The sequence below is a fragment of the Neofelis nebulosa genome, chromosome 14 (genome assembly GCF_028018385.1).
Source record: "Neofelis nebulosa isolate mNeoNeb1 chromosome 14, mNeoNeb1.pri, whole genome shotgun sequence".
Taxonomy (NCBI): domain Eukaryota; kingdom Metazoa; phylum Chordata; class Mammalia; order Carnivora; family Felidae; genus Neofelis; species Neofelis nebulosa.
In genome coordinates this window covers 70,264,208-70,285,394 of record NC_080795.1, presented here as the reverse complement: position 1 = coordinate 70,285,394, position 21,187 = coordinate 70,264,208, and the positions used below count along the sequence as shown (strand labels likewise).

The window sequence follows — 21,187 nt, the reverse complement described above, 5'->3', positions numbered from 1 at the left end:
CGGTGGGGGCCACTAATAGGCTTCTCAAGTGCCCCCAAGTTCTTCCACCTCGCAAATCTCGACCAACTACCAGGAGCCCCTGAGGTGGAGATAACTTCCAGGCAGGAAAGCATAACAGTTAAGACGCAAAGATCCTAAAATCAGGCTGCCTGGCTTCAAATCTTAGCTCAGTCCCTACCAATTACCTTGCTGTTACCTTGAAAAGTCACTTACCTCTCTGCCTCAGTTTCCCCGTCGCTAAAACAGGGAAATTCATACTGATCACACAGACTGTAGTAAGGGCTAAACTATAGATTAAATACAAAGGCAGAGCGCTCAGAATGGAGGCTTGCATACAGTCGGAGCTATTTACACATGCACTAACGTGAGTCCAAAAGGAGGGAAGCAATTAATGTTATTTTTGCAGAGACAGGGGCTAAGCATGGATCCCAAGACTCCAAAACTAGGAATTTTAAAAAAAAGATGCAACACTTATAAATGGGCTTTTCATAATGGGAAGCGCTAATAAACACCTTTGTTTTTATTTATATTTATTTATAATAAATAAATATATTTATTTATTTACGGACCACCTATTGTGCCCGACACCCTGTACTGGTGTATTTGGGGCTCGCAGGCTGGCTGGATAATTACCAGCACTTATATACTTATTAAATGTTTATTTTGAGAGAGAGAGAGAGAGAAAGAGAGAGAGAGAGAATGTAAGCTGGGAGGGGCAGAGAGAGAGGAAGAGAAAGAATCTCAAGCAGGCTCCATGCTGTCGGCGCTGAGCCCTCGGTGGGGCTCGAACCCACAAACCGTGAGATCATGACCTCAGCCGAAATCAAGAGCGGGATGCCCAACCGACTGAGCCACCTGGATGCAACAATAATAACCAGCGCTTACTGAGCACCTACTTCATGCTGGCTCTGGGGGAAGCTCTGAAAGCACAAAGTCTCTCATTCAGTCCTCATAACACAGTCTCTAGTAGGTGCTATCTACTTTCTAAATTCACAGATGAGGAAACAAGCTCAAGAGAGTAACCCTCCCCAGGAGACGGGAGACTTCTGAAGTCAGAGGGAGGACCAAAACCTACAATGTATGAACTGGAGGCCCTCACTCTTACTCATCAAGCTGTGTAATGCTTTTCCCTGCTCCTCAAGCGTGTGAACAATTACCTATGGCTTTCCGTGGTCTCTGCCATCAAGTAACAGAACTATTTAAAATGCCAGGCAGGGGCGCCTGGGTGGCGCAGTCGGTTAAGCGTCCGACTTCAGCCAGGTCACGATCTCGCGGTCCGTGAGTTCGAGCCCCGCGTCAGGCTCTGGGCTGATGGCTCGGAGCCTGGAGCCTGTTTCCGACTCTGTGTCTCCCTCTCTCTCTGCCCCTCCCCCGTTCATGCTCTGTCTCTCTCTCTGTCCCAAAAATAAATAAAAAACGTTGAAAAAAAAAATAAATAAAAAAAAATAAAATGCCAGGCAGAGGCCCTAGTAGTAAAAAGCCCAGGCTCTGGACCTGACACAATAAACGAATGAATAAAATCTTGCTGAAGAACCGGGTCCTTCTCCTGGAAGAGTGATCTGCCTGCTCTCCTCCCATAATTTGGGCCTGAAGGCTGGAATGTGAAGCGAGGAGTAGCACAGGAATTACATGGCTATTTATTCTTCAGGGAGGCATCCAGGGTGGGGTGGGGCCTCTCAGGAGCCCATTCTATTAGGCTCCAATCAGTTTATCTGGTTCTGAAAGGCTTATCCTGGCTGGGAGTCTGGAAGCCGTGGGCAATCATAAACACACACACACACACACACACACCCCACCGCAGGAGGGGCCCTGCGTTCCTACATTCCATGCAGAAAGGCACTGGGAAATCTGGACAGGTCAAGATCATCTGGCAGAGCACAGTGGTCCGGCAGGACTGTGAACCTGCCTGGGATCCTGAGCCCATCATAAAGGAGAAGTAACCATGAGTTTAATCATGAGTTAATCATACACTATCTCATTTCAACCTCAAAAGCATCTGGGCTTTTGCCCTCAGTTCACAGCTAAGGAAACTGAGACAGGGAAAAGTTAAGGCCATTGCACAGTGAACTAAGTAACAAAATGAGGCAAAGGCAGGAGGGAAACTGTGGCCATCTGCTTCCAGCACTGAGCTCTTAAGCACCACCCAAGAACCTTTCCTTTTAGCTTACCAATGAAGGTGAACTACTTGGCCAAAGAAATCCCTTCCAGTTTTGAGAGGCTATGATTCTGGGGCAATCCGAAAGCAGCACTGAGTCCTAACACCCTAGACACACGCTCGGGCGCGCGTGACGAGGCATACAAGACCAGCAGCACTGTTTGTGTGGGGGAAACGACAAAACAACAAAACAAAACAAACAACTCACGTGCCCCCAGAGAACAAATAAAGAAACAGTCGTCTGTTCGTATCATGGAAGAGAGGACTACCACGGTGAGAAACAGACCACAACAGCGTGCATCGACGCGGCCCTACCACGGTGGTGTTCAGTGGCAAACTGAGCTACGCATGGCACGCAATTTCTGTAAAGCCCAGAAGGAAGGAAAGAACACAGTACAGTATTGAGGCATGTTCATGCATACAGCGAAAACAATTTTAAGCAAAGGTGTAATAAGCCCCCAAATCCAGGATGATGGTTCCCTCCAGCAGAAGCACTGAAGGCCAGGCGCAGGGGAGACTCGAAAGAAGATGCACTTGCCCTCAGTTCACAGTGATCATTGGCCACATTCCGGTTCCTGAGCAAGCTGGAGGGGTCACAGGCGTCCGCGCACCATCGTGCCTCCCGACTGGCCTACCGATGCCACCCGCTTCTTTTCTGGACATCAATAGAGTATAATAGACTCACTGTTGAAGCCCCATGAAATGTGCTCGCCAGTTCTGTCACCACAAATGTTTGCCACCAAAAGCATTTGCTAGTCATTTATTCTGGCAACAGTAACAACTCCTGGACAGGCCTTTGATAGGTCGGAACGTCCGGTGTGGGTATGACGTGACCCCTGCTATGCCGATGACTGACCCATCAGCGAGTACCTTCCCTCACCCAATCTTTACCAGGTACCAGGGCGCTGGGCGCTGGGCATTGACTCACTCACTGGGACCCCACACAGAAAACACCCCCCACCTCACTGACTGGGGGATTCCAGACAGGTGCAGAGGTGGCCCATCAAACACCCTGAAACTCTTTTCTTGGGAACAGTGGGCAAGTGGGTATGTATCAGGTACGGAGGCCTTATCAGCAAGAGGGTTTCCTCTCAACTCCCAGGTCCACTCTCTACCAGGAAAACTGGCAATCCAGGACAAAAGACAGTACAAAACTCATTTCCTGTCTGTAGGGCTCACAGTCCTGCTGTCTGTTCCCCGCTCCTGTTTACATCGGGTTTAAGGAGCCAGAGTTGAGGTATGGGGCAGGCCTGATTCACTTCCTCCCCGCCTGCCCCTCCACCTGCCCCCTCAAGATGTGCCTGCTGGACGGGCAGGTCCCCAACCACCTCTGAGAGAAACTGTGAGTTCCCAGGGCCTCAGATGTGGTGCCTGGAAGGGAAGAGGCACACCCTAAATCTGTTCATCTGAACTCAGTTTCCTCCTGTGTCACCTTTACAGAGGAAGAAACTCAGCACAGAGACGTGAGGGTCACGCAGCTATGTCGCGGCAGAGTCTGGGGAGACAGAGGCAGACACGAGGCCAGGGACATGAAGGAAGGGCCCGCCGGACGCTGTCACTTACTTTCGCCCACGCTAGGTGCACAGAGGCACTGACAGGTGTGACCCGGAGGGCAGATGGAGGCCGCACCCCTGGTTTCTTGTTCAGAAATCAGAGGGAGAGAGCGAGGAAGGACAAGGCTGAGCTGGACACCTGAGTGTTTCCTCTCTGCTGAGCTTCGTCGAAGTGCCCATCACGCCCCCTCCCCCAGCAAGTCCTAATTAGAACTGTTCTAATTTATAATTAGAACAGGTTTATGACACAGAAGAAGCAATTCCTGTAAGTCCTTAACCCGCAATTCACATCACCTAGGCCACTTCCACTCGTCCCTCTTCTCCCACAATCTCCATCCAGAGATTGCCTCACTTAGAACCAGAGACCTGGGGTCCTGATATCTAAACGATGCAGCCGAAGTCACAACTGTCCTGCCCTTTCGGAAAGTGCAGAAAAGGGGGATGGGAAAACAGGGGTGGGAATAAAGAGAAACTTCATCTAAGCAAGAGGATTCAGGTTTCTATTTCCTGGGTGTCTGAGTTCATGGGCCAGTCTCTGCACTCTGCCCCGGGTTCCAATCTTTGAAGAGCTGTATGAACTTGGGAGAGTCAGCCAGGTCCTCTGAGCCTCAGTTTGTCCCATCTGGAAAATGGAGCTGACAGTGGTCCCTACTGCATAAGGAAGCACTGAGCAGCCCAGGGCTGATGCAGGTCAAGTGCCTGCAACTGCATCCCTCACACAGAGGGCTCAGCTACTGTCAGTGACACATTACTATTACCACTACAGACCCTCGCCATCACCCAGAAGGATGATTAGTGTTCCCATTCTGAGATCAGCCCTGTGAAGGCTAACCCATCTCTACCTACTCTGCTCCACCCCACCATCCCTGTCCATTACCCCTCTGACCTTAACCTAGCAGCCCTTCCCAACCGACCACCCGATCCCCGGAGACCCATCGAGTCACCTGTTCCCCGAAGCCTTGCCTTGTGGTCAGCTGCTTGGCTGCCCGGGCTCCAGCACCATCCAGTCCACATCCGAGAACCTCCAACTCACTCTGGTGCTGTCGGCACGTACAAAATCCCATGTACGTATCCCTGCACCGGACTCGGTGGGGAGGGTCTCAGAGGGATCCCCCAGCTCTTCTCACCCGCAGCGACGCAAGCCCAGGGCAGTGCCTGCACGTGAGACACGCACTGAACGCCGGGTGGTTGCATTTAGCTGTTCAAGTGCAATCTTCACGTGTACTAAGTTCGTATTTATCATTTACGTGAAATGACGTGGGGAAAGTTCTTAACACTGGTGCAACAGTCGGGAGTTGGTATCTACGCTATAGGATTTTCATACAGCAATTAGTAATACTAAGTTCCATGACGCTGCATCAGAACGACATTAATGCTACATTATCACGGCAGCGCTTCTGCTCTCGCTCTGTCTCCCTCAGAGGCAGGGGCTAGACCTCCCATGCTGTAAACTCCATAGTTCCCCTAGGTTACTCCCCAGGGCCTCCGTGTGCAGGTCCGGGCCCACAGGAAGCTCCTGCGGCTGCCCACCATGTCCCTGTTGAGATTCTCCTGCGCGGTGCTCACAAAGACGAGATGGGAAACGCTGTCCCAAACGGGAGGAGGCTTTTCTCCCCATGGTAGCTGGTTGGTTGGCTTCTTGAACAACTTTGCTACGACAGCTCACTGTAAATGAAGAGAAATCTGAAAATCACGTGTGTTCCCCCTGGCAGAAATCAGCCGTCGCTAACCAACCGGGAGGGCAAAAGCCGGCGAGCTGCCTGGACACCACCCTCGTCACTGCTTAGTAACAGCCCACCGACACCGCATGTTCCGATCCAGCGGGAGGCAAAAGGACTGGCTTCCTCAGGGGAAAAAAAAAAAGAAAAAGCCAACATGTGTTGAGGGGGCAGAGAGGGAACAGGGACAGGAAAGGAGCAGTCTAGAATAGAAGAAGCAGCCCATCACAAAAGTATGTAAGGGTCTGAAGAAGCATTTCAGAATAACACGGGCAAACTGTTCTACAGGGAAAAGCGTTAACACCTTATCTTCAGGGAGGTGCTCGCCCCCGGTGCAGCATTAAGGATTTAAGCGGGGAGCACCCCCGTGGCATGCCAGGTCCCGGCCAGGCTCCAGGGGCACAGAAAAGCATGTCCTGTCTGCTCCTGCAATGACAGAGCCACAGCAATGGATGCAAACTGCTGGCTCAGGGGCCACATCTGCCCCCACGTGTGTGTTTATTTTGGAGACAGAAAGGACTTCTGCCTGGAGAGCAGAGTTGGAAGGGATCCAGGTGGGACTGAAGAGGTAGCCGGCGGCCTTCCAAATAAGCTGGGGCACTTGGACTTTATCCCACAGTGATAAGGACCTATGGAAGGTTTTGAACAGAGACAGGGATGAGATCAGAGTGCCATTTCAGAGAGATCGGTCCACATGTGGTGTCCTGGGCGAGGAGTCTCCAAAGAACACTCTAGCTAATATAGCTGAGAGTGCCCTCTTGTCGGATTGGCTTTTCCCATTTTTTTCAAAAGGTAAGAGAAAAAAACAAAAGGTCCTCTGTGTGGAAAGTCCCCTGTTATTTATGGGAGAGCAGCTGGAGCAGACAGAGGCCCTTTCCCGCATTCATACTGACAGGGTTTATTCCATAGCCCCACTTAAGTAATGATTCATCCAACCGGGGCTGGACGCAGCCTTAGGATCACTTCAGCCAATCTTCCCACTTAGAGACAAAGACAGCTCCTAGCCTTGTGGTGCATTGCTTCGTATAAAACAGATTCGTGCATCTGGTCCGTAAGAAAAATCCAGGCAAAGGCAAAGGCCAGACTGTCCCGGCCAGGTCTGTCCTCAGAGGACACGGCCAGTAGGGACCTGGGGCCCCACCTGCAGGCTGTCTCCCCTGCCCCTTTACAGAGGCACCTTCCCCCCCCCCCCCCCCCCCCCGCCACCCCGTGGGAGCACCAGGGGGGAGGAGTGTGGAGGCTGCCCCCCTGGCCGGAGCCTCCTGGGTCCTCCCCACAACAAAGGCACTATCCCTTCCCTATCATCTCTCTGGACATTCCATACGTGCTTTCTCAATCAGAAAGGCATTCCCTGCATAGTTAGTCGTTAAAAAGGAAAAGCAAAGGGTTTTTAAACAAGCAAGAGGTGACCCAGGAAAGGGGAGATCACTGTTTCAGTAACTGTTGCACACGGACACGGTTTTGGAAGACGCCGTTCAGATGGTACGATAAGGTTTTCACATTTTATACCTGGAGGTTTCCCAACACTCTTGACCCTGGTTATGCAATATTCTCGCCTTGGGTCCCACCGTTAAGACCAGACATCATCGACATCACGGCTCCAGAACTGCCTCCTGGGAACCCCCACCTCCCACAGCCTGTCCTCCTGCCCTCCTTCTGGCCAGAGCGAACTTTGCAGAGGGCAGACTAGATCCTGAAACTCAAAGACTGGAAAGTCTTTAATGCCTCCCCAGTTTTAGTCTGAGTACCTGCTGCGTCACAGGCCTGCAGTGAGCAGGGACTGAGCAGCCCAGCGAATGCGAGCCGTGGAGCTGGGCAAGAACCCAGCCCTCACCCACCCCAAACTCCAGGCTGAGTGCTGTCCGCCCTGTGGACACCTTGGGCACAGGGCACAGCACGGTTTCTCCAGTCAGAGGCAGCTGGTAGATATGGGGCCTGAACGATACTGAAGGTTAGGAATCACTGGATTCTTCCAGAAGATTGGCATCTGCAGATTCATTCCTAACAGTCACGTCTCATTCAGAGAAGCAGCCAGCTGGGAAAATGGAACGGGTTTCAGTCCCTTTCCCCACTACCCCTCCTAACTAACTCCTATTTGTGCTTTATGACTCAGCTTAGGGGTCACCTCCTCCAGGAAGCATTTTGCCTGTCTATAATCTTCTTTTAAAAAGCATTCAAAGTCAAGTTAAAGTACCTTTGACCCTCAGGGCCAGCCCATCCCCTCTCTCCTCCCAAGATGACAACAACAGTGAGTTCAATCTAAATCTTGCCGGCCCATTTTTCAGACACTCACATCCATCTCTAAGTATCCTCAAGTAACAGACAGCATGAGCTGTGAATTCCCAGCCTGGCAGGGCAGCGAGGCTGCGCCCGTTTCTGACTTGACTTCATGCTGTCAACCATCTCTCAGGGCGACCTCACGTGCTCGCGAGCAGAATCGGGGACCCTGTGCCACACAGCCTTGCCAAGACTTGAGTCAGACTTCCTATTCTGGGCGCATTTTAAACCATGAAAAATGTGGCCCCTCGAAACAACTCAAACACCCTCCAGCTGGAGGATGAACACTGAAACAGCGGCACATCCGTGGACAGACCGCTCCCGGGCCGTCTAAACCCGCGAGCCACTGGTTCCTGCAGCAACTCGGCCGAACCTCCCACGCCTCAGGCTACGAGAGAAGAACCAGACTCGGAGGGCAACACACTGTCTGATTCCATTTATGCGAAAAGGGCAAAAGTGTCAGGTCAGAGAGGGAAGTATCAGTTGTCAGCGGCTGGGGGCGGGGGAGCAAACCGAAAGGGGCCGGAGGGGAGTCTGGGGGCCATGGAAATGGTCCGCTCCTCGACAGTGATGATTAAGCGACGGTGTTACCCAGCTGTGTGCGTGTTTACGAAAACGCCTCGTGCTGTGCCCCAAAGCAGAGGACATCTGCCGGACAGACACCAGACCTCAGTCAGCTCGATCCCGCCTTGGCCAGTGAGATTCAGACTCTTTCCACGTGCCCTGCCGACTTTGCTTTCCTCTTTTGAGAAGCACCGCTTCCTGTCTTTTTCCTACTTTGCTATGAGGTCGGTTGGCTTTCTGTTGCTGACTTTGGGGAACCCTTTATCCTTATTATTATAGCTTTTTGTGCTTAGATGTGCTTTCTCCTTTAATATCTGGTCACAGGTATCAATCTTTCCCTCTCCGTGTGTGCTTTGCTCCTTCTCTGGTGATCTCCCAGCCAACTCTTTGTGTCTCACTGCAATGCAGGATTTCAACACTGACCCTTTCATCCCAAATAAACTATCTTCTCGCATTATTCTATTCATATTCTCTCACATTCCTTATAATAATGGGGTTTTTTGTGGACGCACTGTGACTCCCCCATTACATAGTAGGCTCCCTGAGAACAGGTACCATATCTGTTGATCACTACTGAATGCCCAAAGCCTAGAACAATGCTCAGCACCCAATGGGCATTCCACAAATAGTGGCTGAATAAATAAAAGTAAAGAAAAAAAACGAATGCAAGTGTATGTGCTGCATGCAAACATGCGGGCAGGTAATACAAACGATACATGAATATTAATGACATTCCAAGGCATCATTGACATCAACAAACATCACACCTCTCGCCAGGAAGCAGCAACTTGGCTTCAGGGCCAATCTCATGAGCGCCAATAGTTACCTAACATTTTCAAAATATTGAGACGCTATGATGTATAAGCCTAAGACTAAGGATTTACAAAAAAAAAAAAAAAAAAAAGATTTAACTGAAGAATAGAAACCTTGATACTATATATAAAAAGTCTATTATGGAGCTAAACCTCCAAATAAGAAGAATGATTATTTGAGCGATGAAACAGCCACTGAGCAGAAATGTAATCTGTGCAATAAAAATAACACAGACAGGGCATACAAGGCAGTCAGGAATGCTTATTACCTGATGATAACCGGGACAAGTCGGGATGCAAACACGTACACCAGAAAGACAGCAGCAGCAATAAAGGCAAAACAGTGACTGTATTTCACTCAAGAAATTATGTTTAACTTTTCTCGACCTTTTCCCAAGGTTTCCCGGGATAAGCTCCCATCTCTTTCCCATAAGGAAAGCTACATTTCCCGTCACAGTTCTGTCTGCCAAGGGACTGGAATCCTCCACTCAGGAACCTCCTTCCTGAAACCCACCCCTCCATGTGCACTCGTCGTCTCTCTCTCTCTGTAAGTGTAAAATTTGGAAAAGTACTCCTTGGTTATAATCCTCGGAAAGCGCCCAGAGTTTGCAGGACCCACTTAAACCCACTTCTGCCTGATCATTGAGGCTCTGGAGAGTCCCTCACCCGGCTGCCTCTTAGCAATCTGCCTCTCTCTCCCGCCCTGGGAGCTTCTTCAAGTCAGGGCTGGGTTCTCATTCACTGCAGCATCCCTGTGCCCGCACTCGCTCACTCACTCGTTTCCCTGCGTGACTACTGCATCCCAGGCACTGTTCTAGAACCGTCCTATCCGACAGAAACAGAACGTGAGTCGCCTGCCCTTTCGCCTTTTCTACCGGCCACATTTTTAAGAAGTTAAAAGAAACGGGTGAAATTGATCTTCATAATGTACTTAAGCCAATATATCCAAAGTATCATTTCAATATACGATCAACATTAAAGAATTCATTAATGGGATATTTTACGGTCTTGATACGAAGTCTTTGAAAGTTTACACGTACATGACATCTCCATTCAGACCAGCTTCTTTCAAGTGCTCAGTGGCCACGTGAGGCTGCTGGCTACCCCACGGGACAGACGTTGCAGTTTCAGATGCTTGGGACTTAGCAGCGACCAGTGCAGAAGCCCGTTACTTGTAAAGCCGTGTGCACCGCTACCTGCCTGGACCAAGTGCCTGAGATACCTGCATGTTCAGCCCTGGAGCCCTGGCTTCTGGCTCTGATTTCGGCCCTTCTGTGCACCGCAGCCAGACCCACCGCTCCAAAAGCTAAGTCACGTCCAATCCGTTTGCATCTAAAACCCTTCAATGGCCCACTTTACCAAGGCAAGCACAAGGCGACAGATGTTAACCAGACTGGTTGTGGTGCATGTCATGATACACACAAGGCACGGAATGAACAGGATGACACCAGAGCTGAAGGTAACGGGATAGGTCAATTACACCTCAATTAAAAAGAAAAAAAAGACCACGCCTTCTGAGAGGCCTGCGGACCGCTCCCCGCCCGGCTCCCCCTTCGGCCTCTGTCCCCCTGGCTCACGCTACTCCAGTTCATTCTTCTTGGTGCTCCTTCATCTCACAGGCTCCCCGATGCCCTCGCCCTCTACGCGGGCTCTCCCCGGGACCCGTAACACCCTCCTCTAGACGAGCCTCCTTCACCTCCTCCAAGGCTGCTCCAGTGTCTGCTTCTTGATGGAGCACGCGTGCCCTGACCAGGCAGCTCAACACCGCAGCCCAGCTCAGCCCTCCAGACCCTCACCTGCTCTACTTTGCTCCCGGAGGACATGTTACCATCCACGACGCTATTAATGTCCTTATTTATTACGTCTACTGCTTCTTATCTGCCTCTCCTAGCTATAACGCAAGCACCACATGGACAGAAATCCCTTTCTATTGTTCCTTTACGCGTCTCCACCATCTGGAACAGTGCATGGCACAGAGCAGGCACACGCTACATATTTGCGGAATTAAAGACAATGAATGAAGGCGTTGTAAGCCCTCAGCCTTACAGAATTTACAATTTAGTGAGAGAAGACAGACACACAGTATATCGGGTAATAAGTATTGTCCTAGTTTGTGCGGACTGAATACTATAGACTGGGCATTTCAAACGATAGAAATTTCCTTTCTCATAGTTCTGGAAGCCAGATCATGATTCTGGCAAAACTCGCTTCTGGGGAGAGCTCTTTTCCTGGCTTATAAATTCACTTTCTTTCTATGTCCTCACACAGAGAGAGGAAGAAAGCTGGCTGGGATGTCTTCTTACAAAGGTTCTAACCCCATCGTGAGGACCCTGCCCTAAAGTCCTCATCTATCCCTAATTGCCTCTCAAAGGCCCCACCTCCAAATACCATCACTTTGGGGGTTGGAATTTCAACTCAGGAATTTTGGAAGGACACAAACATTCAGTCCATAACAAGCACCAGGGAGGAAAATCTCAGGAGGGGAAATGGGAGAGTATAAATATAGCAACTACCACTTACATAGTAACTACCGCATGCCAGGCCTTGTGCAAAGTACCTTCCGCCTGACAGGACAGTGGGGCCAGGACCACTTTGCACTGCAGCGGGTGCAATTTTTGCCTCCACTGTCTCCCCGTGTTCCACATCTCCCCCTGGGGACCACCCTGCCCCCACTGTGTGGTCTGGACTAGAAAGGAAGCTATAGGAGGGCAGGGATATTTGTCTCCCGCAGCTGGAACAGAACCACAGCAATTCCTCAGGAGATGAATGAACGGATCAATCAATCTTGAGCAGAGTAACAAAGTTACCAGGAAAAGGGACACCTAAAGAATAATAAATAACAACAACTGCTCTTAGTCTTCTTCAAGAGCTTACTTCCTCTGTGCTAAGTGCTCTGCACCATCCCTGGGAAGGAAAACCCATTCTCCCTGCAGAGCAGCAGAGACAAGTAACCTGCAAAGACAGGCTCACTGGTGCGGGGCACCCCCCATCCCTGTCCTTTCTGAGACCTGCTTCTGCAGATTCCCTGATCTCTTATCTCTTTCTTACTCCTAACAGCCAGCGTTTCTCTCAGATGCTTGCAAAGACCTCTAATGAAGTCACTGCCATCTCATCATCTGTGTAACCAGAATGTTCCCTTTACACATTAAAATGTATTCAGAAACCACTACTCCAGGCAGCCACAGGAAGTAATGAAACCCATTAATTGTAGCAGTAATATTAGCGAACTTTTACTGAAGGTTTACTATGAGCCCAGACATTCTGCTGGATACCTGCTGTCCATCCCCTACTCCTTCCTCCGCACAGCAACCCGTGAAGCTGGTATTTTATCGTCCCAATTTTACAGATGAGGAAACTGAGGCTTACAGAGGTGAAGCAACTTGCCCCAAAGTAACCCTGGTCTGCACAAGCCCTTGTATGTCCCCAGATGCCTTCTGCTGCTGCTTGGTTTCCTTCTCTGACTTCAGTGTCCATTCCCTTGGGGCAAACCCTTCACTTCCCACCATGTGGGGCTGTTTCATAGCTAAGACAGCGACTGCAGACTGGGGGCTGCTTGTTTCCTTGAAAACAAAGCAGTTCTTTTTTTTTTTTTTTTTCCCCTTAAGTTTATTTATTTATTTTGAGAGAGAGAGAGAATGAGAGAATATCAAGCAGGCTCTGCACTGTCAGCCAGGAGCCTGATGCGGGGCTCAAACTCAAGAACTGTGACATCATGACCTGAGCCGAAATCTAGAGACGCTCAACCGACTGAGCCATCCAGGCGCCCCTGAAAACAGAGCAGTTCTTGACAGTCACCCGACTCAATTAAGTACCAGGGCTGTGGCAGCCACCAGACAGGTGAAGAACACCACCGGCCCCACTCACTCCACCCTCCACTCTCAAGCTGCTTAGGGTCAACAAGGGAAAAAGAGGCAGGTAAACAAGGAATCCTGGGGCTCAGACTACCCACCAGACACCAGCAAAACACCACCCTATACCTTCACCGTGCCCCCCCACCCACCCAAAAAGAGGAAGAGAAAATAAAGGAAAGGCAATTCAGAATCCTGCCGTTAAAAAATTGGCCGAGACAATTTTGGCCTCGTGAATGGAAGTCCTGCGTTTTGTGACCCACGCTGTTATTGTTTCTACCCACCACAGTCTCTATATGGGGAGGTTCAGGGACTACAAGAGCTACACACGCTCAGGGTAACGGCAGGGACCCTGAACAGTTGCAGGGAGTGTGAGGGAGGGGAAGGTGGGATCACTGGCCAGAAGAACCCTATCTCCCATCTGCTGTGGATGTTGATCGTAATTGAACGCTGGTCACAAAGCCAGGCAGGGTGCCTGGATGTGGCAGTTTGCAAATGCTCATGGATTCTGCACCATGTCTCAGGCTCCTGCCTGGACCCCAGAGGCTTTGTTCCCCAGACCCTGGGGCCAGAGCCTTCCAGACACTAAAGGCCGTACTGGCTCCTTGGCTGCACTATAAGCATCCTGCTCCCCCAGAGCGAAAGAGGCAGGCAGCCAGAGGAAGGGGTGTCTTTGGGTAAGATGTTGGGGTTTCTATCCTGCCTATGTCCTTCTGCTCCAGGCCAACAAGCATCTTTTGCTTGTTTTTTATTTCACTGCCCCCTAACTTCCGGGAGCTGGCCCTGGGCCAAATCCTGATGGCTCCATTGTGCCCCAGCTGTGTGACCAGAGGAGCTCTTTTCAAACTTCTCTGAGCTGTGGGTTCTTCATCTGCAAAATAACGGCAATAATAATAATAATCCTATTTTATATGATTACTGGGAGATTAAAGGAGATAATATATTTATAGCATTTAGAACTGAGGCTGGCCCACAATAAGAACCCCATCACGGCTAGACATTTTATTATAATTGCCTGGTGAGGTTGCAAGGGGCATAAAATGCAAAGAACATGCTTGACATGATATACAGTTTCCTGTTATTACAGGAACTACTATCATTGTTATTATTACTCCTGTTATTAATTCCTTAGATTACTTGGAAAAACATGAGAGACAGAAGAGGCAGTTATCAGAGGACCATCTGAGCAATATTCTCCAGGAAGGCCCAGAATTTTTGAGGTTTACTAGGCAGGGAGAGTGTAGAAGTGCCTGTCAATGGGACTCATCAACGGTCAAAATGACTCCAGATTGTTGCACTGTTCCCACCTTGGAGCAGGGTCCCCCTACAGACACGGGATATATAAACAAGGGAGTCCTGGTCTCTTAAAGAAATCACAAACCAGCGTCAGGAGAGAAAGAAAAATAACGAAAACAAGAACAAAAGCAAAAACAAGGAGAGTGATGTGTCTACAGCCACCTATGAAAGGGAATACAAAATAAAAAGGCCAAGTACCCAGGAGAGCATCTGACCTCGAGCAAGCACACTTAGGTACAGCCTTTGGCAAGACCAGGGCCACCTCGACAAACAATATGGACCAGCAACTATCCAAGGTGCTCGGCTTCCTCAGGAAAGGGATGGCTTACCGTTGGTCTGACTAAATTCAGGGACACAAACGCAAAGATGAAGTAGGGGACGACTTACTTATCACCCGGGAGACTCTTTAGCTGAGCTGTGAGAGAAATGTCCATCTCAGGCAGTCAGAAGGCTCCAAACCCAGCCAGCCTGCCTGCCAGCCATTCCAGAAAAAAACACCCAAAACACAAGGGATTGACTGGATGTGGACAGTGAGAATTCACCCGAGTTTTTGACCAGCGATCAGAGACGGGGGGGGGGGGGGGGGGGGGGGGTCAGATATTTCAGAACTGAGAAAAAGAACTCCCTCTTTCCAACCCCAAAAAAGCTCCAGCCACGGACAGAAAGCACACACCAGACAGCATGGGGGAGAGGGGGAGGGGAGAGGGAGGAAGAGAGAGGAAAATCGGAAAAAAGAGGCTGATTTCGTCTACTTTTCAAGAGAAGCCTGGTTTATGCAACATTCTGCACTCAAAAGTAGGTAAAGCAACGACAACAGTAAAAAGCACCCTTAACCAGGCACGACAACAATGCGACCACATACTAAAGCCCCTCTAGGAGTTCGGTGGGTACAGCATTACGGTCAGCACCAGGCCCACCCAACCTTCCCATCACCGGACCCACACACAGAACTCCAGGCGGGCTGTCTGCCACCGGCCGAGACCATGAGGCAGTCCTCACCTCTAAGACGCGACTCCCTTCCAACAGCAGAGACCAGGCCACGAGGCTCTGCCCAGCCAGGGATTCTGTTTGTCCGTCTGCTGCTTCCAGGAAGGTTTCTCTCCTAATAAATCTTTCAGGAAGTTCCCACTCAGGGTTCAGAAGATCCATACAACCACCTTCTCCACCGGTTAGGGTTTTAGAAAGATTGGCTGTGACCACAGGACTGTGTCAAGTGAACAAGCCTCAACTTGTCAACGCCAGTATGCAAAATAGGTCTGCAACATCCTATGACTAACAGCAGAGCAGATACAGTCCCCACATCCTCAAGGCTCCCGCCCCCCCCAGCACACACACAAACCCACGTTTCTCCAGGGCTTGCTTGCTCCAGCAGCAAAACAGCTCCGGGAGCCAGGACTCAGGGTGGTGGAGTGGGCCGCTGGGGGTTGCCAGGCTCTCTTTGGAAAACCTGAGGCCAGAAAGGAAAACCAAAACTTCACCCTCTTCTCCCTAAACGCCCTCACAAGAGATTTCCTCTCTTCTCTCATCTTCTAGAAGGGCCAGGGGTCAGGGGCTCCAGCGAACAGAAGAATATTCCACGCTTACAGAGCATCAGGAAAATTCACAGTGTATCCGGGCACCGGACTCTTGCAGCCTCATGGCTGCCCTTCCTGAAAGTCAATACCCACCCCCAACACTGGCGAAAATAAGAGTGCGTGAGTCTGGGGAGGGTAAACACAATTAAACCAACAAGCCATCCGAAAAGAATGACCGTGATAAGGCTGTGGGGCCACCCAACAAATCTGCAAAGGCGAGGCAAACGCAGAGAAAGTTTCAAAAAGCAGTTTCGAAAATCATCTGGGGGGGGGGGGGTGGGGGGGGAGGAGGATGGTCAAGGATGGAGGGAGCATCCTATGGTTCACAGATCTCTCGTTTCTCAAAAGGGGCCTGCAAACCACATCTGCGACCCCAAATCCGTACTGATTGGAGGAGCTCTATTCTTAGGTGTTAGGTAACAATACACCTCCCATCAAGTGCACAAAACCGGAATTCTCTCTATGCATGCCTGGGCCATCTGATGTCTCCCCCTGCACCCACCCCTCCCACCACCCCCCCCCCCACCAACGCCCAAAACTCACCGCCACTCTGAGTCTGGTGATGAGGAAAGTACACGGTTAACAAGCACACCCGGGAATCCGAAAGCCCCTTCCCTCCGTCCAACTAACTACTCATTGCGCATCCCAACCCGCCAGGCCAAGGCTTTCGAGTTCCCAGAAACGCAGAGGGCCAAATTCTAACTTACTGGAAGGTGGATCCCGCCGCGTCTCGGCAGGTCGCCGGCGCTGCCAACATCCTCTCGGCGTGGAAATCCGCTCGGGGGGCCCGGGGGGTGCCGGGGCCCGTCCCCGCGCGCGGCCCCTCGCCGCCCGTCCGGGTCCAGGCCGCCCCGAGCCCGCCCGGCCCGCGGGCCCATGTGCTCGGCGGCCGCACGCGCTCTGCCCGCTGGAGCGCGGGGCTGGCGGGCGGCCCGTGACGTCACGGCGGCTCGCGCTCGGGCCGCGGGGGAGGGGGAAGCGCGCGCCGCCCGGCCGGCCGCGTGCGTCCTCGGGCCCCGCGCGCCCCGCGCGCCCCGGCCCCGGCTCCCCGCCGCCCCGCGCGCCCCCACCCCCTGCCCGCCGCTGGGGCAGCGCGGGACGCGGAGCCGCGGAGGGCTGAGCGAGGAGGCGGGGCGGGCCGTGGCCGCCGATAGCCCAGATGGCGCGGGGGGGGGGGGGGGGGGGGGGAGGGGGGGAGGAAGAGGAGGAGGGGGTGGGGTGGGGAGGTAGGGAGAGAACCCTTCGCACCGGGCGGGGGTCCCGGCTGCGCTGGCGCGGGGGCCGGAGCGAGCCGGCGCGAACCCCACGGGGATGCTTGCACACGGGAGCGCCGCGATTTCTGCACTCGCGTTCCCAGCCCTGCTCCCTACCCCGGCGTCCTGGGAGCTGGGAGTCTTCCCACTTGCCAGAGGGGGAAGGCGAGGTCAGTGAATTACAAGATGCTCTGAGATGGGGGGAAGACCCCTGCCTTAGCTCCATCCCTAGTGATCCGAGCGCCTCCATGGGTACCACCCAGCATCCGAGGGCCTGGTGCGAAGGGCGCACGCACCTTCCCACCTCCTTCGACGTCTCCGTCTGTCCCCAAGGGCTGAGGTTGGCAAACCCGTATAGAGGGCCGGTTGTCTGTACCGCTCCCTCCACTATTAAGTAGGACACTCCCCCGGACCCCCCGCCTTGAATGCCCAACGGTCCCTCCGAAGGAACTCGTAGAGCGCCGGCCTCCTTGCTTTCTCCTCCTAAGCCCTGCACTGTAAAGACGCAAGAGCGGCCTCCGTTCATTTGAGCATTTATTGAGCACTTACGGGGAGCCGGCGCCCTGCGCGAGGCGATGGGGAGGGTCTGCAGTTGGTCAAAGACCATGGAAGGAGGTCACAGTAGGGTGAAAAGATGGCCACGCAAGTGGATGATTTCAGTATCATGGAAGCGAAGGCTGCCCCTCCCTTCCCCCCCCTCAATGCCTACACTACCCCCCCTACCATTTCAATCCACTCCCCCCCTCCCTCCTTCTATGTCATATTCAGTTTCTCCTATTCCGATAGCTTCTTCCCGACGTGAATCTTTCTCCTCTCTTGAAAAAGAAAAAAAATATTCAACTGATGCTCGCGTACCGACTGCTACCATATTCGTTTATAATCACGAGACTGTTTTGTGCCTGGCACCTGCGAGCGGCCAGAAGGGTCTCTGGGCTGGGGGAGTCAAACCTCTGCAGCCTTGGGGGGCGGGGGGCCGCAGGAGCTGGACGAACTTAGCCCTTTGATTGCTTCAACGTTCTCCCAGGAGCCAAGCCTGTCACCGACAAGCCCCGTGTCTGCCTGCTGGATGTCCCCGGGCGACAGGAGGCCCAGCTTCTAATGACAACCTCAACTCCCTTCCCAGGGTTGTGACCCTGGCTACCAGATCCTTCCTGTTAGCTTCCTGCATTCGCCTCCCAGCTGAAAAGACACTCTACCCTAGAACTCTTTCAACCTTGACCTTGACTCGGCCTGCCCTCTCTGGATCCCCAATGCACTAAGCTTAGGTTCACAATTTTCCTTTTTAAAAATTCTTTAAAATTAAAGAAAAAAAATTTTTTTTCAGAAACATACAAAGAGCATATCTTAATAGCCCTACGTTGCAAAATGAACTATCATTTATTTACATTTTGGTATATTTGCTCCCAGTTGTTAAAAAAAAATCATTTGTGTTTGCAAAAGTAACAAAACACGTGCATTGTAAAAAATTAAAACTAATGCAGGAAAATACAGAAAATAAAAGCTAACCAAACCTTCATCAGCCAGAAATAGCTTTCATGAATATCCGATAAATCACAGACATCTATCTTTTATCTTTTGTATGGATATATACATATATATATGTATATATCCATACCCATGTGGATGGACACATGCAAGGTTGACAGACAGATGAATAGATAGATAAAAAATAAATTTATTTTAAGGGCGCCTGGTGGTTCAGTCGGTTGAGCTTCTGACTTCCTCTCAGGTCATGATCTCACAGTTTGTGAGTTCGGGCCGGGGTTGGGCTCTGTGCTGTTAGTTCAGATTCTGTGTCTCCCTCTCTCTCTGCCCCTCCCCCACTCAGGCTCTGTCTCTCTCTGTCTCTCAAAAAATGAATAAACGTTAAGAAAAATGTTAATAAAAATAAAAAATTTATTTTAAAATATTAACACCTCAGGGTGCCTAGATGATTCAATCAGTTAAGCGTCAGACTTTTGATCTCAGCTCAGGTCATGATCTCAGGGTTCTTGAGATCTTTGCTGACAGTGCTGAGCCTGCTTCTCTCTCTCTCCCTCCCTCTCTGTCTCTCTCTCTGTCTCTCTCTCTCTCTCTCTCTCTCTCTCTCCCCCCCCCCACCCTCTCACAGTCGCACTCCCTCTCTCTCTCTCTCTCAAAATAAATAAACCTAAAAAAATTAAATATTAACACCTTAATGCTGCTGTCTTCAGACAACTTTACTTTTTTAATTTTACTTTCTCTTAATGGAAGAAAGGGAAGCTAACGTGAAGTTTAAAAAAGGAATTACTGTTAAATTTTAAGTATTTCTTTCCCCCAGGAGAGATATTGTTTCCTAAATAATTCTACAAAGATTCAGAAAAGGGTTGGTGAAGAACAAGAAGAGGGTGAATGATGTTTTACTCACAGGTCTGTCCATTAGGTCACTACATTTCAGGAAACGCCTTCCCACCACCCCTTACACCGCCTCCTGTATCTGTTAGCTGTGGAACTCTTTTTGGATTGCCACCCTCCATTCTGTAACTGTGATGCCCGTGGTTGTGCAGTACTGGGTCTATAATTAAATAATTTCATGCTCATGTCTAGTCCTTCTGTTTTCTACGTCCACTTCCCTGTCTGCAGAATCCATCCAGTCATTGAGCACACAATTATGGAGCCCCTGGTGTATGCCTTGAACATTCTAGTCCCCAGGCTTCTGTGGGCAAGAAGACCGAGGCAAGGTCCCTGCTCTCGAAAGTAAAAAGAGGTGGACAAGGAAGTGAAGAAGCAAGATAGTTGCAACGGTGATAAACGCTATTAGGACAGAAAATCTAGGTGAAGGGTAGAGAGTGAGGGGTAGGAGGGGCTCTGGGTCTAGATACTAATCTGACCAAGAAGAAGCCTGCTGCGCAGGCTGGAGAGAGTGTTCCAGGCGGAGGGACTAGTGAGAGCAAAGACCTGGAGCCACATGAAAACGAGATCATCAATCATTTCACAAAGGCTGTCGAGGCAGACAGGCCCACATTTCCCATCGGGTCAGGAATCTCGTGTCTTCGGCCTGCCGTTCTAGCCTCAGGACCCACGCAGTGAATACATGGAAGGCCAATGAGTGAATGAATGAACGGACGTCCTGGACCTTGTGGTGGGATGAGAGGGGAAAGGGCCAGGTTCAGCAGAAGCACAGAGGGGGCATCTATTTGGCACAGGTTGAGAAGGCTCCCCAGGGGAAGTGGAGACTGGGCGGAAACTTGGAAAATAGAGTTTGCCAGTCTGATGCGGAGGAGAATGGGGGGTATTTGAGCAAAGGAATCGGCGCATATACTTGGGAATTTGACAAACTGTAAGTGGTTGGTTATGGCTGGAGTATAAAAACCCTATTGGGGAGCGCCTGGGGGGGGCTCAGTCAGTTAAGCGGCCAACTTCGGTTCAGGTCATGATCTCACCATTGGTGGGTTCAAGTCCCGCGTCAGGTTCTGTGCTGACAGCTCAGAGCCAGGAGCCTGTTTCGGATTCTGTGTCTCCCTCTCTGTCTCTGCCCCTCCCCTGCTTGCTCTCTCTCTCTCTCTCTCTTTCTCTCTCAAAAATAAATAAACATTAAAAAAAAAAAAATTAGGGTGGTGCCTAGGTGGCTCAGTCAGTTAAGCCTCTGACTTCTACACGGGCCATGATTTCGCGATTGGTGAGTTCAAGTCCCACATTGGGCTCTGTGCTGACAGCTCAGAGCCTGGAACCTGCTTCAGATTCTGTGTCTCCCTCTCTCTGCCCCTCCCCTGCTCATGCTCTCTCTCTCTCTCTCTCTCTCTCTCTTTCTCTCTCTCTCTCTCAAAGAATAAACATAATTTTTTTTTTTTTAATTTTTAAATCAGTATTGGAAAAGTGTGAAAACGTAGTGAGGACCAAAAAGGGTAGACCAGATTCTCAGAGGCCTTGAGTTCCGAGTAATTTGGCCTTTGTCCTGAAGAAAAGAAGGAAGCCACTGAGGACCTATGACCAGGGCTGAGACACAAGCTGTGTTGCTCGGTGGGAAGGCCACACTGGCTGTCATCCAGAGAATGGATTTCAGGGCAACGAGACCCATTAGGAGGGGGCAGCAGAAATCCTGGCGATAAAAAGATAAAATCCTAGATCTGAGCAGTTAGTTAATGCCTTGGGAACGGAGAGAAAGGCTTAAATGCAAAG

At 50.9% G+C, this 21,187-nt stretch overlaps 1 long non-coding RNA gene across 1 annotated transcript in view; it reads right to left on the bottom strand.

Moving 5' to 3' along the window:
• LOC131494627 (uncharacterized) overlaps positions 1-16,872 on the bottom strand; it is a 371,492-nt gene extending 354,620 nt beyond the window's left edge. Inside the window, exon 1 of the long non-coding RNA XR_009253501.1 lies at positions 16,505-16,872. This is a non-coding gene — a long non-coding RNA (uncharacterized LOC131494627). The remainder of the gene's footprint in view (positions 1-16,504) is intronic.
• Positions 16,873-21,187: the final 4,315 nt, after the last annotated feature.